Source organism: Armigeres subalbatus, chromosome 3, assembly GCF_024139115.2.
Source record: "Armigeres subalbatus isolate Guangzhou_Male chromosome 3, GZ_Asu_2, whole genome shotgun sequence".
NCBI classification, from domain to species: Eukaryota; Metazoa; Arthropoda; class Insecta; order Diptera; family Culicidae; genus Armigeres; species Armigeres subalbatus.
In genome coordinates, this window is record NC_085141.1 from 281,277,703 (window position 1) to 281,289,674 (window position 11,972).

Below are 11,972 nucleotides of genomic sequence, written 5' to 3' on the forward strand. Positions count from 1 at the left end.
TATTGTATAAAGTTATATAAGCTATGTACACAAAAGTAGACAATTGCTATATTGTTGTTAGTATTTTTGGATTCTATAAATAGCATGAGAAATAAAGAACAGAGAGTTCAGTTTGACATAGTTACCTATCCAGTCTTGTTCCTCGAACGTAACAACTGGCGACGAGGCAAAAACGAAAAGTTAAATAGTATCCAAAGAATTCGGTTGATATTATAGTGCTGCGTATTAAGGACAATATTTCGAGGGTACGGCTGGAGAAGTGGTTTGTGGTGCAGTGGAATCGGTGCGGTTCAGCATAGGGATTGGCGGTCCTAAAGATTAACTACCGGCGGTGGTGCAACATCCGAGTTTTATGATCTTATTTTTGGCGGTATTTCGCACAAGCCGGTCGTAGGGTAAGGGAGGTATTTTGGACCACTTTAGGAGATGGCCGAACAATTTTGTCGAATAAAAGTTAGATTTTGTAATAATACTTGATCAATTCCCTATGCAACTAAAAAGTGGTGAATGCTAAGTAGGATTTGTAGGTAAAAATGTTGTAAATCCCACTGAAAGAACCAAACTACCATAAATTCTGAAGATATGTAAGGTTTAATTTTGGACCACCTGTTTTTATTTTGGACCACCTGTTGAACATATTTTGGACCACTCGAACAATTTTGTATTGCTTGCAAAGTTATGTTACTATTGGATTAAATTAGCGATCTCCAGCATTTTCGGCGTTTTCATCCTGAAAGTCCTTGTGAAGCAATACATTTTTATAGGCATTCAAAGCTTAGAACAATATCTACAAGCTTAGGGTATTGAAACTAATTTCAATGTCAGTACCACTCGGTACAGCATCATCAAAGCAAAACAAACTTGTGGCCCATTGCCGTGATGTATACACCTGCATACATACCCTGCATATTTTTTATGTAGTTTGTTAGATCTGTTCCATTTGCGCCATTGATAGTAGTGGGCTGCCTGGTTCTTCCTTGCTTTTGGCATATTCTTTTCAAAACGAAACATAATCGTAGAACGCGGAACTCTGTTGCATTGGCAAACAGCACGGACGGAGAGCTATAGCAAAGATTGGTTCTTGTCGTAGAGATTTCTCAACTATTCTGCTCACAATCGCATATTATGGGACAAATATGGATAGGAATTACAGCAAAGGTGGGACTGATATGCGATCATAGGCAGTATTTTCGTACTGAAATAATAAAAGCAGTTACATGTTGGGTTAATAGACATTTTCTAGGGCTTACATCAATGAACGGTAATTTATAAATGCGGTATGAACAATAATTTAGGAATGGTTTGATACTAGATAAACAAATGGTTGCTAAAAACAAAAGTCTAAGAGATCTAGAACTTAGAAAGAAGATATGTCGAAAATATGTTCAGTTCAATAAAAATGAACCTATTTTGGACATGCCTCAGAATACTGTTTTAAACTTACAATGTTTCGTTCGAGATATGAAACTGCTTCAATTAGGTTTTAATGAGTCAACAACATCATTCACGTGGTTTAAATCTACGTACAAATAAACTTACAGCTTTTGAAAGTTGACTTCAATTTTACAATGTCGTCTTATTTTTGGTCTAATCCAGCCGGCATGGGTAAATACGTGAAAATATTCTTAATAATTGCAATATTTTATAAGAAACAAATGTAGGAAATACCTTATGGATAGTTTCTTTGTGCAATAAAATTTAAATATTGCACGTTTTATTTAGTTTTGTGTGATATAAATACAAAATTCAACTAGGTGGTCCAAAATAAGAGCCCGGTCCAAAATACAGCCGTTACCCTAAAGCGACGCAAAAGGGATCAACGCAATTGCAACAAGCGGTGTGTGAAGTGAAAGAGGCGATATTTTTCGGTACCCAGCAGAACCAAGTGCATAGTAGCTACCAGGAGGACACCAGGGCCCGTGCTAGTAAATCGGCTAAGAGCAACGACAGGCGGAAAGACGTTTTGGATTCGCACGAATAGAGGGAAAGTTGTAAACAGGTACGTGAACGGGTTTTATGTTAATTTTAATTGCTTTCGTGTGTGGATATTTCTTTAATTGATTCGGTGCAGCCAAAATGGCGTTGATCGGCACAATCGATCCGTATGTGCCCGGCACCAGTTTTTCAAACTATGTAGAGTTAATAGAGTATTTCTTTTCATCAAATAATATTTCGGAAGAAAGGAAAAAAGACATTTTTATGAGCTGTGCAGGATTAGCGGTTTTTGAAGAATTGAAGCTTTTGTACCCGGCTACAGATCTTAAAACTTTATCGTACTCTGAGATAACAAAGAAATTAAAGGAGCGTTTGGATAAAATTGATTCCGAGATAATGTTGCGATATAAATTTCGATGCAGACGACAAAGTCCAACCGAGACTGGCGAAAATTACGTGCTAGCAGTTAAACATTTAGCTGAATCATGTGATTTTGGCGCGTTTCGTGATTCTGCCATTCGAGATCAATTGGTTTTCGGTGTGTACAATAGGGAATTACAAAAGCGTTTGTTAAATGAGGAAGATTTGAATTTGCGATCGGCGGAACGAATAATTAAAGGTTTTGAAATGGCGAACAATAATAGCCTCTATTTTGCGGAAGGAGGAACAGGCTCGGGAGTCAATTCAATTAAAAATCGCCTCGGTGGTAGACATTCTAGAGATGATAGGAGATATCGTAGCCGTAGTAGATCTATGGACACAGATCGGTATAACAATAGAAATAATGATTTTCGTCCAAACTATAAAAAAGATGAAGGGCGATCAAGGTCGGGCCAACGTAGTTCGAGTCGTGGCAGATACGCCAATTTTGTCTGCCATTTTTGTAGGAAGCGTGGTCACATCCAAAAGAACTGCTATCGGTATAAGGACAGTCTGAGGGAACCGGTGAATTCTGTGAAAGAAGAGCTAAAACCTAAGGAAGTCCACGATTATTTCAAACGGCTTCGAGTAGACTATAGTTCCGAAAGCGAGGAAGAAGGTGACTATCCGTGTCTTATGATTTCAGCAAAAAGAAAAATAAGCAAACCTTGTCTGGTCGAAGTAAAAATTGAAGGAAAAACTTGTGTAATGGAGGTGGATAGTGGTTCGGCTGTGTCGGTAATTAGTAGAACAGAGTTTCAAACAAAATTCAGTGGCATTGGATTGAGGAACAGTAACAGGAAATTGGTTGTGATCAACGGATCAAATTTAGAAATTTGTGGGAAAGCTTTTGTAACAATATGTCTAAATGGTATTTCGGCTAAATTAGAATTAATTGTTTTAAATGGAGACCAAAGATTTAATTCTCTTATGGGAAGGGACGGGCAGCAGGGACTATGTCCAAGGGCTTGACGATCCCTCCCCAGGCCATCTGCGAGTTGTGGGGCTTGCCTAGGATGTGGTGGGGTTTGACAGTGGGCCCTGTTAAACCTCTATAAAAAGCTGCATGTATCCGCAAGTAGGCCCCACCAAAGCGACCGTGTGCCGCTCAAAGCGCACAAGCCCAAGTCCTGGTGTTAGGTGGGACGCTAAACAGCCCTGACACGACAGCCCTCCGACGAGACAGGAGGTTTGCGCTGGCCCAATAAGCCGCCTAGAAAACCAATCCTTACGAACAATATAAGAGATAATGCGACTCGATATAATCGGCAAAGACCTAGGCGACGAATACAGGATCACGATTGGAAGCTTGGTACATGGAATTGCAAGTCGCTAGGTTTCGCAGGTTGCGACAGGATGATCTACGATGAATTACATCCCCGCAACCTCGACGTCGTGGCGCTGCAGGAGATTTGCTGGACAGGACAGAAAGTGTGGAAAAGCGGGCATCGAGCGGCTACCTTCTACCAAAGCTGTGGCACCACCAACGAGCTGGGAACCGGCTTCATAGTGCTGGGTAAGATGCGCCAACGCGTGATTGGGTGGCAGCCAATCAACGCAAGGATGTGCAAGCTGAGGATTAAAGGCCGTTTCTTCAACTATAGCATCATCAACGTGCACTGCCCACACGAAGGGAGACCCGACGACGAGAAAGAAGCGTTCTACGCACAGCTGGAGCAGACATACGATGGATGCCCACTGCGGGACGTCAAAATCGTCATCGGTGACATGAACGCACAGGTAGGAAGGGAGGAAATGTATAGACCGGTCATCGGACTGGATAGTCTGCGCACCGTATCGAATGACAACGGGAAACGATGCATAAACTTCGCAGCCTCCCGCGGAATGGTAGTCCGAGGCACCTTCTTTCCCCGCAAAAAATATCAACATGGAGATCACCTAACCAAGAAACGGAAAACCAAATCGACCACGTTCTAATCGACGGTAAATTGTACTCCGACATCACGAACGTCCGCACTTACCGCAGTGCGAATATTGAATCCGACCACTACCTCGTTGCAGTATGCCTGCGCTCAAAACTCTCGACGGTGTACAACACGCGTCGAAGTCGGACGCCGCGGCTTAACATTGGGCGGCTACAAGATGGTAGACTAGCCCAAGAATACGCGCAGCAGCTGGAAGTGGCACTTCTAACGGAAGAGCAGCTAGGCGCAGCGTCTCTTGAAGATGGTTGGAGTGATATTTGATCCGCAATTGGAAGCATCGCAACCGTTTCACTTGGCACGGTGTTCCCAGATTATAGAAACGACTGGTATGACGGCGAATGTGCGCAGTTAGTGGAAGAGAAGAATGCAGCATGGGCGAGATTGCTGCAACACCGCACGAGGGCGAACGAGGCACGATATAAACAGGCGCGGAACAGACAAAACTCGATTTTCCGGAGGAAAAAGCGCCAGCAGGAAGATCGAGACCGTGAAGAAACGGAGCAACTGTACCGCGCTAATAACACACGAAAGTTCTATGAGAAGTTAAACCGTTCACGTAAGGGCCACGTGCCACAGCCTGATATGTGTAAGGACATAAACGGGAACCTTCTTACGAACGAGCGTGAGGTGATCCAAAGGTGGCGGCAGCACTACGAAGAACACCTGAATGGCGATGTGGCAGACGAAGATGGCGGTATGGTGATGGACCTGGGAGAACGCGCCCAGAACATAATTCTACCGGCTCCGGATCTCCAGGAAATCCAGGAGGAGATTGGCCGGCTGAAGAACAACAAAGCCCCTGGGGTTGACCAACTACCAGGAGAGCTTTTTAAACACGGCGGTGAGGCACTGGCTAGAGCGCTGCACTGGGTCATTACCAAGATTTGGGAGGAGGAAGTTTTGCCGCAGGAGTGGATGGAAGGTGTCGTGTGTCCCATCTACAAAAAGGGCGATAAGCTGAATTGTAGCAACTACCGCGCAATCACATTGCTGAACGCCGCCTACAAGGTACTCTCCCAAATTTTATCCCGTCGACTAGCACCAACTGCAAGGGAGTTCGTAGTGCAGTACCAGGCGGGTTTTATGGGCGAACGCTCCACCACGGACCAGGTGTTCGCCATTCGCCAAGTACTGCAGAAATGCCGCGAATACAACGTGCCCACACATCATCTATTCATCGACTTCAAAGCCGCATATGATACAATCGATCAGGACCAGCTATGGCAGCTAATGCACGAACACGGTTTTCCGGATAAACTGACACGGTTGATCAAAGCGACGATGGATCGGGTGATGTGCGTAGTTCGAGTTTCAGGGGCATTCTCGAGTCCCTTCGAAACCCGCAGAGGGTTACGGCAAGGTGATGGTCTTTCGTGTTTGCTATTCAACATCGCTTTGGAAGGGGTAATACGAAGAGCAGGGATTAACACGAGTGGTACAATTTTCAATAAGTCCGTCCAGCTATTTGGTTTCGCCGAAGACATAGATATTATGGCTCGTAACTTTGAAAAGATGGACGAAGCCTACATCAGACTGAAGAGGGAAGCTAAGCGGATCGAACTAGTCATCAACACGTCGAAGACGAAGTACATGATAGGAAGAGGTTCAAGAGAAGACAATGTGAGCCACCCACCGCGAGTTTGCATCGGTGGTGACGAAATCGAGGTGGTAGAAGAATTTGTGTACTTGGGCTCACTGGTGACTGCCGAAAATGACACCAGCAAAGAAATTCGGAGACGCATAGTGGCTGGAAATCGTACGTACTTTGGACTCCGCAAGACGCTCCGATCGAATAGAGTTCGCCGCCGTACCAAACTGACAATCTACAAAACGCTAATTAGACCGGTAGTCCTCTACGGACACGAGACCTGGACGATGCTCGTGGAGCACCAACGCGCACTGGGAGTTTTCGAAAGGAAAGTGCTGCGTACCATCTATGGTGGGGTGCAGATGGCGGACGGTACGTGGAGGAGGCGAATGAACCACGAATTGCATCAGCTGTTGGGAGAACCATCCATCGTTCACACCGCGAAAATCGGACGACTGCGATGGGCCGGGCACGTAGCCAGAATGTCGGACAGTAACCCGGTGAAAATGGTTCTCGACAACGATCCGACGGGCACAAGAAGGCGAGGTGCGCAGCGGGCAAGGTGGATCGATCAGGTGGAAGATGACTTGCGGACCCTCCGTAGACTGCGTGATTGGCGACGTGTAGCCATGGACCGAGCCGAATGGAGAAGACTCTTATATACCGCACAGGCCACTTCGGCCTTAGTCTGATTAAATAATAATAATAATGGGAAGGGATTGGTTGGATGTATTCTACAATGGATGGAGACGAAATTTTTTGCAATTATCTAATTCAGAAAACTTGGCTGTAAATAGAATAGAAAACAATCATGAGCAGATAATGCATGTCATAAAACAACGTTATCGTGATATTTTCAATAGAGATTTTTCATCTCCAATTGTTGGGTTCGAAGCTGATCTAGTATTAAGAGAGAACCGCCCAATTTTCCGGAAACCTTATGACGTACCTTATCGGCTCAAGGATAAAGTTGTAGACCATTTGAATCAACTTGAGAAGGACAAAATAATTACTCCCATTAAAACCAGTCTATGGGCATCTCCGGTTGTTGTTATCATCAAGAAAGATGGTGACATCAGGCTGGTTATCGACTGTAAAGCGTCAATCAATAAAGTGTTAATAGCCAACACCTATCCGCTACCATCTGCCCAAGACTTATTTGCGTCATTGGCAGGATGTAAAATGTTTTGTTCTCTAGATTTAGCAACAGCATACACACAATTACAATTGTCCAAAAATTCGAGGAAAATTGTAGTTATTAATACAATTAAAGGTCTCTTCACCTATAATCGGCTCCCTCAAGGCGCATCATCAAGCGCAGCCATATTCCAACAGGTGATGGAAACCATCTTACAAGACATTGAATACGTTTATGTTTACCTTGACGATGTCCTTATTGCAGGAAAAAACTTTGAAGACTGTTACAAGAGACTTATATTGGTTCTGGATAAACTATCGAAGGCGAATGTGAAGATTAATCTAAAAAAGTGCAAGTTTTTCGTAACTAATCTGCCATATTTGGGCCATATCATAACAGACAAAGGACTTCTTCCAAATCCTGATAAGGTATCAACCATTGTTGCAGCACAAAAGCCGAAGAACACAACAGAATTAAAAGCATTCCTGGGACTAGTCAATTATTATGGGAAGTTTTTACCAAATTTATCGACAACATTGAGTCCTTTGTACCACTTGCTAAGAAAAGAAGTAAGGTTTAACTGGGGTTCTAATTGTGACGAAGCTTTTGAGCAGTGTAAAGAAAAGTTACTAAAAGCAGATATTTTAACGTTTTACGATCCTAAAAAGGCCATCGTAGTTAGTACAGACGCTTCTTCATACGGTCTTGGTGGAGTAATTTCACATGTCATAGATGGCGAGGAACATCCCATATGGTTCACATCTTTTTCGCTCAACCAAGCTCAGAAAAGTTACCCCATATTGCATTTGGAAGCATTAGCGGTGGTTTCAACAGTAAAAAAGTTCCATAAATTTTTATTTGGTAAAAACTTCACCATTTTTACTGACCATAAACCTTTATTAGGTATACTAGGCAAAGAAGGGCGAAATTCAATATCAGTAACCAGAATACAGCGTTATGTAATGGAATTGGCAATATACGACTACAACATTGAATACCGACCAGCAAATAAGATGGCAAATGCGGACTTTTGTTCCCGTTTTCCATTGGAAATTGAAGTACCTAAATCTTTAGAAAAACAATACATAAACTATTTAAACTTGTCTCAGGAATTACCATTAGATGCCACTTCAGTAGCTAAAGAGACTAAAAATGATATGTATTTACAACAAATTGTTTCATTTATAAGAAACGGTTGGCCAGAACGAATTGACCATTGTTTTAAAAATATTTACTCACATCATAAAGAATTGGAGGAAATTGATGGTTGTTTGCTTTTCCAAGACAGGGTAATTGTGCCTACCTCTTTACAACGAGATGTTTTACAAATACTTCATGCAAATCATATCGGGATCGTGAAAATGAAACAGCAAGCTAGAAGAAGTTTATACTGGTTCGGTATTAACGATGACATTGAGTCATTTGTAAAAAGTTGTGAAGTATGTATAAAAACATCTGTCATCCCTACACACAAGGATACGGCTGAATGGATTCCTACTCTGAGGCCATTCAGCAGAATTCATGCGGATTTTTTTTTATTTCGAACGACGTACCTTTCTATTGATCGTTGATAGTTTTTCTAAATGGCTAGAAATAGTTTGGATGAAGTATGGTACGGACGCAGAAAAAGTTGTCAAAGAGTTTGTAGCATTCTTTGCAAGATTTGGACTTCCGGATGTGGTAGTAACGGACAACGGCCCACCTTTCAATTCGTCTTATTTTGTTAGGTTCCTAGAAAGACAAGGAATTCATGTTTTAAAAAGCCCACCTTACCACCCTCAAAGCAATGGACAAGCGGAACGATTAGTAAGAGTGACAAAGGATGTTTTGAAGAAATTTTTATTAGACGCGGCCATGAGAAGCATGGACATTCAAGATAAGATTAACTACTTTCTTTTTAACTACCGTAACACTTGTCTATCTGAAGCAGGAAAGTATCCGTCTGAGAGTGTTTTTAATTACAAACCAAAAACAGTGCTTGACTTAGTCAACCCAAAGAATAGTTACAGACGACAGCTAGCCGAGCCATTAGAACAAAAAATTGAAACCATGGAAAACAATGAACAAGATCCTTATTCTAACTTGAAATTCGGAGATAAGGTTTATTACAAAAATCATAATACTAAAGATGCTGAAAAATGGTTAGATGCAATTTTTATTAAAAGAATCTCTTCGAATGTATTACAGATCTCCATCGGATCAACTCTGGTCTCGGCCCACAAGGGGCAGATTAAGATACGAAGTCAACCTGGACGCAGGCGTAATGTGACGCTCCAGCTATCACAACAGGATGATCAGTCGAGCGAAAAACAAAGCACAAAAAGGAAATACGTGGAGATGGATGAGAGCGAAGATGAATTCAGGGGATTCACACCCAGCCCTGAGCCACCACTTCCTGCGTCGCGTGAACTACATCCTAATTCGCTACGATCCGGTCACCAAGTATCTGAAACAACAGTTTCACAACATCCTCCTATTCTAAGGCGATCTACACGGAAGAAAAAGAAAACAGTATGTGATGAATACGTTTATTGAACTGAAATTGAATTATATAAACTAGAGCTAATTTTAGACTTGAAATTAATTTATTACAAGAAGGCTAACTAAAGGGGGAAGATATTGTAACGTCTGAATCAGTTGTAAGAAGTGAAAATAGCCGGAGGCTGTGCCATCCGATAAACTGATAAGCCCCTAGGTGCTGTTATGAATTTGTATTGTATAAAGTTATATAAGCTATGTACACAAAAGTAGACAATTGCTATATTGTTGTTAGTATTTTTGGATTCTATAAATAGCATGAGAAATAAAGAACGCAGAGTTCAGTTTGACATAGTTACCTATCCAGTCTTGTTCCTCGAACGTAACACTGCCATGCTTCCAGCTGACTGTCATCGAGGCCATTGGTGTCGAAGTTACTACTTCCGTCGGCACAATCACGCTCATCGCGGCGTACTGCCCAACTCAAGCCAAAACCGGCGATGGTTCATCGGCTGCCCTACGAGGGACTTCATCAAACTTACTCAGAGGCAAGGTCAGTACCTCATTACCGGCGACCTGAATGTCAAACATCAAGCTTGGAACAAAATTCGCTGCAATCGAAACGGCACCAGCTAGAGCAACGATGTGGAGGAAGGCCACAACACTATCCTGAGTCCGGACTTCCCCACTTGGCTGAGTCGGTCCGGATTGCATGCTACAATCGACCTGTTAATCACAAATACGCACGATCACATTTTGCAGCCGGTTGTCTACCAGGAGCTCAGCTCGGACTACTATTTGATATCCGGTGATGGCGGAAGTGGGCTCCTTGGTCGATCGGCATCAGTAGTCGCGGCGAAACTACCACCGAGCAATCTGGGAACGGTTCCAGCGGGTCGTCGATTCCAACATCAACTACGAGGCGCCTCACTTAACTTCGGAGGTCATCCACTTGCAGCTGCGCTCCATCGAACAGGCGATTCCGATGGCTCGGGAGCAGCATGTACAACAGCTCGTCAGGTAAGTAACATCCTAACCGAAGATACACTCACCAAGGATCTGATCCGTTTACGAAATGTCACTCGCAGGCAGTACCATTGTACTTGGCTGCCTGCGCTTACGGCACGCTGCAATCGCTTGACAAAAATCATCCAGGCCCGAATGGTGGACCTCAGGAATAGTGATTTCTGCAATTAGAACCAATTAGACTGTGCTAAGACGAAGAAAAAAATGTAGTAGAATCAACCTGATTCTGCTTCGAATCAGCAATATCTTTGCATTGATTTGTGAATAACAATATTTTTGGTTGTTAACCAACCATACGCTATAGTTGATCCAACTCTCGGATATATTTATTTCAACCACACGGTTAGATTACTTTACCCATTAATGGGTTCTCTCCTATTATTGATATTATTCCCACCGTGGAAAATTCACCCATTTTCTCTTAAAAGTGCCTCTACCCCTTAAAATGGGGAGAGGCACTTTTTTGAGAAAATGGGTGAATTTTTCACGGTGGGAATAATATCAATAATAAGAGAGAAGAGGTGAGCCAGCCTAGGGCTGCAAACCTCTATAATAAAGATATATATAAAAAAAAAATAGGAGAGTTCCCATTAATGGGTAAATTTATCTAACCGTGCATGCTTTTCAGATGTCACTGTCATATATTAGGGTAAGACGGTATAATGCGCCCCACCTGGCCAAAACGCCCCACTTTGATTTCTAGAAAACTTTTAAAACTTTTTAACTTGTTGTCATTTAAGTCACCGGAGGATAAAATTACAATACATTCTTATATCTAGTCACTGTGGATTTATCGTTCGTGTTGGCCTTTGGTCCGGGTTCCCGTCAGGTTGGTTGTCTTGATTCCCTTATGCTGCGTAGCTCGGTGGTTGGCTTATTCATCGTGTAAGTATTTTTGCGTTAAATTTCGTGGATCAAATTCGTTTTCGTGAGGTATGATGCTGTTTTTCTAAGTTCATTGATATCGTTTCCTAGGGACAGGTAGAGTGACTTGGCGATATTTTCTTCGATACGGTGTTTGCTGAATTTGGTGCATTCCAGAATGATGTGCTTCACTGTAATTGGGGAGCCACATGCTGAGCAGGTGGGTGCGGCTTCCTTGCGGGCGTAATGTCCATGTGTAATTCTAGTGTGACCGATTCTGAGTCGGGTAATAGCTTTGCTTTCTTCTCTGTTCATCGAGAAGGATGTTGACCATTCGCTTGTATCATATTTTATTTCTCTCAAGTGTCCGCGGTTATTGTGCCAGGCATTCTCCCATGTTAGTCTTGTATGGAGTTTAACTAGCTTTTGTAATCATCGTATGATGTTTCAATATTGGTGGATGTCTGTGCTGCTGTGGCAAGTTTCGCTAGTTTGTCGGCTTTTTCGTTGCCAGCTATGTTGATATGAGCTGGTACCCAGCACAGGTCTAAGCAGCCAGGGTTTTGTTTTACTTTGT

The 11,972-nt window shown here is 42.7% G+C and overlaps 1 long non-coding RNA gene across 1 annotated transcript; it reads left to right on the forward strand.

Moving 5' to 3' along the window:
• The first annotated feature begins 1,803 nt into the window (after positions 1 to 1,803).
• LOC134224641 (uncharacterized) lies at positions 1,804 to 9,853 on the forward strand. Its single transcript, XR_009983007.1, has 2 exons — positions 1,804 to 1,999; positions 9,215 to 9,853. It is a non-coding gene; the product is annotated as an uncharacterized LOC134224641 (long non-coding RNA).
• Positions 9,854 to 11,972: the final 2,119 nt, after the last annotated feature.